Source organism: Schistocerca gregaria, unplaced genomic scaffold (assembly GCF_023897955.1).
Source record: "Schistocerca gregaria isolate iqSchGreg1 unplaced genomic scaffold, iqSchGreg1.2 ptg000804l, whole genome shotgun sequence".
In the NCBI taxonomy this organism is placed as follows: domain Eukaryota; kingdom Metazoa; phylum Arthropoda; class Insecta; order Orthoptera; family Acrididae; genus Schistocerca; species Schistocerca gregaria.
Genome location: NW_026062172.1, coordinates 92,501 through 97,500, shown reverse-complemented (window position 1 = coordinate 97,500; position 5,000 = coordinate 92,501). Strand labels below are relative to the sequence as shown.

The 5,000-nt window shown below is 52.5% G+C and overlaps 1 non-coding gene across 1 annotated transcript in view; it reads right to left on the bottom strand.

Annotated features, from left to right (window-relative positions):
- The window catches only part of LOC126322251 (small subunit ribosomal RNA), a 1,893-nt gene extending 400 nt beyond the window's left edge, over window positions 1–1,493 (bottom strand). Inside the window, exon 1 of the ribosomal RNA XR_007558879.1 lies at window positions 1–1,493. This exon is cut by the window's left edge and continues 400 nt beyond it. This is a non-coding gene — a ribosomal RNA (small subunit ribosomal RNA).
- Window positions 1,494–5,000: the final 3,507 nt, after the last annotated feature.

Here is a 5,000-nt window from a genome sequence, read left to right as displayed (position 1 = left end):
AGAAGCCGCCTGTCCCTCTAAGAAGAAAAGTAATCGCTGACAGCACGAAGGATGTCACGCGACTAGTTAGCAGGCTAGAGTCTCGTTCGTTATCGGAATTAACCAGACAAATCGCTCCACCAACTAAGAACGGCCATGCACCACCACCCACCGAATCAAGAAAGAGCTATCAATCTGTCAATCCTTCCGGTGTCCGGGCCTGGTGAGGTTTCCCGTGTTGAGTCAAATTAAGCCGCAGGCTCCACTCCTGGTGGTGCCCTTCCGTCAATTCCTTTAAGTTTCAGCTTTGCAACCATACTTCCCCCGGAACCCAAAAGCTTTGGTTTCCCGGAGGCTGCCCGCCGAGTCATCGGAGGAACTGCGGCGGATCGCTGGCTGGCATCGTTTATGGTTAGAACTAGGGCGGTATCTGATCGCCTTCGAACCTCTAACTTTCGTTCTTGATTAATGAAAACATACTTGGCAAATGCTTTCGCTTCTGTTCGTCTTGCGACGATCCAAGAATTTCACCTCTAACGTCGCAATACGAATGCCCCCGCCTGTCCCTATTAATCATTACCTCGGGTTCCGAAAACCAACAAAATAGAACCGAGGTCCTATTCCATTATTCCATGCACACAGTATTCAGGCGGGCTTGCCTGCTTTAAGCACTCTAATTTGTTCAAAGTAAACGTGCCGGCCCACCGAGACACTCAACAAAGAGCACCCTGGTAGGATTTAAACGGGGTCCGCCTCGGGACGCGAAAGCACCCCTTCGGCTCGCCCCACCGGCAGGACGTCCCACGATACATGCCAGTTAAACACCGACGGGCGGTGAACCAACAGCGTGGGACACAAATCCAACTACGAGCTTTTTAACCGCAACAACTTTAATATACGCTATTGGAGCTGGAATTACCGCGGCTGCTGGCACCAGACTTGCCCTCCAATAGATACTCGTTAAAGGATTTAAAGTGTACTCATTCCGATTACGGGGCCTCGGATGAGTCCCGTATCGTTATTTTTCGTCACTACCTCCCCGTGCCGGGAGTGGGTAATTTGCGCGCCTGCTGCCTTCCTTGGATGTGGTAGCCGTTTCTCAGGCTCCCTCTCCGGAATCGAACCCTGATTCCCCGTTACCCGTTACAACCATGGTAGGCGCAGAACCTACCATCGACAGTTGATAAGGCAGACATTTGAAAGATGCGTCGCCGGTACGAGGACCGTGCGATCAGCCCAAAGTTATTCAGAGTCACCAAGGCAAACGGACCAGACAAGCCAATCCGATTGGTTTTGATCTAATAAAAGCGTCCCTTCCATCTCTGGTCGGGACTCTGTTTGCATGTATTAGCTCTAGAATTACCACAGTTATCCAAGTAACGTGGGTACGATCTAAGGAACCATAACTGATTTAATGAGCCATTCGCGGTTTCACCTTAATGCGGCTTGTACTGAGACATGCATGGCTTAATCTTTGAGACAAGCATATGACTACTGGCAGGATCAACCAGGGAGCTGCGTCAACTAGAGCTGAGCAGCCGGCCGCCCGGGAGTGTGTCCCGGGGGCCCGCGCGAACACGCAAGCGTCCGCTCAATTATTCTGCAAACAGGAGGAGGCCGAGCTCCCCTGCACGATACACCTCGAAACCCTCTCAGGTCCCGGCGGCGCGCAGCGCCGTCCTAGGTACTTGGTCGGTTTCGAGAGAGGCGCAATCGCCCGGAGTTAGGCGAGTAGACGGTTTTAGTGCGAACACCCTTGCTCCCAACTGAGCTTGCCGCTGCCGACAGAGGCCCGGGAGCGTGCTGTCGTGGCATTGCCGGCGGGAGACAACACGCGCCACCTATGGTGACCGGCAGCTCCAACGCCAGCGCCACACAAGGGCAAAGCCCCACTTGGGTGCAGAAGCGAACTCTCCCAGCACAGCGCACGCGCCAACACGTCCGCACAACTGCGATACAAACCACCTGCGAGAACCGCTGGGGCGACCGAGCAGCAGACGGCGTCGCGGCGCCGAGTGCCAGGCGGCGGCGCATCCTCAACGCACACAGTCCTCAATCAGACCAGCACACTGCAGATGTCCACCGCGCTTCGCACCGGGCTCGGCTGAACCAACTTTGGCCGCCAGGCGCCGCGTGCAGGGTGCGCCGCAGCGTAGCTGCGCCGCCTGCCGGGCCCGTCGGCTGGCGCTCCTGCCACTCGGCGCCCCCCACCAGCCGGCTGTTGCGCGTGCGCCCACGCAGCGCGCGGCCAACACGCCGGGCGGCCCCCCTTCACCGGCCGGGAACAGTCCCACCAAGCCACCGCCGCGTATCGCTTCATACCCACATGGGCCTAGTCACGTGTGTGGATGTGGCGGGTACCGCTGAAACAACCGGTTAATAGCTGTACCGATCGTCGCCATCACAGATTCACCTCCAGCGTGAACAACCGCTCAACAACGGATTTCCAGTTCATTTGCGTATCTTGGGCAGTAAACGTAGATGTCCACCTACATTTGCGAATTCAACAATTCTTGCATGCCAGGATGTCATGTGTCACGACACGCTACATCAGACCACATACACACTGCGACATGTGCAGAAGAGAACACGTGGAAGGTGGCCCGCGCAAGTATGCGATGTCCCTTCCGCGATCCACTGTCAACCGGCATCTGCGGCATGTCCCAGATATGGAACGCGGTCCACCAGGGTAGCACTTTGTGTGAGGCAATACGACAAAGTCGGAATACACGCGTCACTACATCAGACGGCTCACGCTGACCTGACCTGACCTGACCTGACCTGACTCACCGCACCACCACCCCCAGCGACCCAGGGTGACATACAATGCGTTCGTACGTTCCTCCCACACGCCTCTACGGCGTACCACAGTGCAACCTAGCTGTTATTGGGAGACGAGACAAGTAGCATCGAGCACAACATATGGAAATTGAGATTCGACACCGTTGGGCACAGCCAGCGTACAGTCACACGTATCACACTACTTCACTCTGTACGTAACTACCGATGATCGGTACAGCGTGTGGGTTACGCGTACGACATCAGCGGACAATGGACACAGACCATACCACGACGTACACTGAGGGCGTCGACATCTGAATGCAACTGAACAGCTGCGAGGCTCATTTAACACTCACACGCCAGACCGACCAGCTTGAGAGGACAGAGACACAAAGAGGGGGACAGAGGGGGGGGGGGGCCGATATAGTCCTATTGCAGTACAATTGACAGTGGATAGCGGGAATATGTGGAAAGTAAGCAACACTCGCAAGACATCTACATGAGGATAACAACGACACCAGAGATTCCGAGCAGTGAACTATGTTAGGCAAAGGGACAACGTGGGTTAGGTTAAGGGACAACGTGGGTTAGGTTAAGGGACAACGTGGGTTAGGTTAAGGGACAACGTGGGTTAGGTTAAGGGACAACGTGGGTTAGGTTAAGGGACAACGTGGGTTAGGTTAAGGGACAACGTGGGTTAGGTTAAGGGACAACGTGGGTTAGGTTAAGGGACAACGTGGGTTAGGTTAAGGGACAACGTGGGTTAGGTTAAGGGACAACGTGGGTTAGGTTAAGGGACAACGTGGGTTAGGTTAAGGGACAACGTGGGTTAGGTTAAGGGACAACGTGGGTTAGGTTAAGGGACAACGTGGGTTAGGTTAAGGGACAACTTGAGTTAGGTTAAGGGACAACTTGAGTTAGGTTAAGGGACAACTTGAGTTAGGTTAAGGGACAACTTGAGTTAGGTTAAGGGACAACTTGAGTTAGGTTAAGGGACAACTTGAGTTAGGTTAAGGGACAACTTGAGTTAGGTTAAGGGACAACTTGAGTTAGGTTAAGGGACAACTTGAGTTAGGTTAAGGGACAACTTGAGTTAGGTTAAGGGACAACTTGAGTTAGGTTAAGGGACAACTTGAGTTAGGTTAAGGGACAACTTGAGTTAGGTTAAGGGACAACTTGAGTTAGGTTAAGGGACAACTTGAGTTAGGTTAAGGGACAACTTGAGTTAGGTTAAGGGACAACTTGAGTTAGGTTAAGGGACAACTTGAGTTAGGTTAAGGGACAACTTGAGTTAGGTTAAGGGACAAATTGAGTTAGGTTAAGCGATAATCTGGTACAGCCACAGTTAGGTTAAGCGATGATCTGGTACAGCCACAGTTAGGTTAAGCGATGATCTGGTACAGCCACAGTTAGGTTAAGCGATAATCTGGTACAGCCACAGTTAGGTTAAGCGATAATCTGGTACAGCCACAGTTAGGTTAAGCGATAATCTGGTACAGCCACAGTTAGGTTAAGCGATAATCTGGTACAGCCACAGTTAGGTTAAGCGATAATCTGGTACAGCCACAGTTAGGTTAAGCGATAATCTGGTACAGCCACAGTTAGGTTAAGCGATAATCTGGTACAGCCACAGTTAGGTTAAGCGATAATCTGGTACAGCCACAGTTAGGTTAAGCGATAATCTGGTACAGCCACAGTTAGGTTAAGCAATAAAGTTGGTTAAATTTGGTATTGTGGGAAAGGGGGAAGAGAGAGAGAGGGGGGGGGGGTGGATAGTGGTGGCAGTACGCGGATGCCTGAGTCACCGTCAGATACGTCACGTCGGTTCGATGCTTGTAGCAAGAGGCTGGCGGGTCTGTGTCTCTCACTTCTGCAATTTTTCATGTGGTATAACACGAGGGCGGGGGGTGATATTTGGTGCCCCTCTGTGTAGGATGTGTGTTGGTTTATCTGAGCAATGGTAGTTGTCGGAGGAGTGGGGTATTGTGCTTTTATAGGTGGACCTACTGCTCTGGTTATCATAGTGTCGACGGTGCAATGTCGCAGAGAGGATGCACTCGACATTGTCGCATTCCAGATGTTTACGTATTGTGTGTCTCCGTTGCAGGCCGAGAGTGGTGCATGTTCGAGTGTCTGGCTGACGTGCGATTCACGTTGTGTGCCCAGTCTTACAGCACGTATAGGGACATTCGCATAAATCATCTATATGTGGCCTTGCATCATTTACTAAGCAGTGCCGT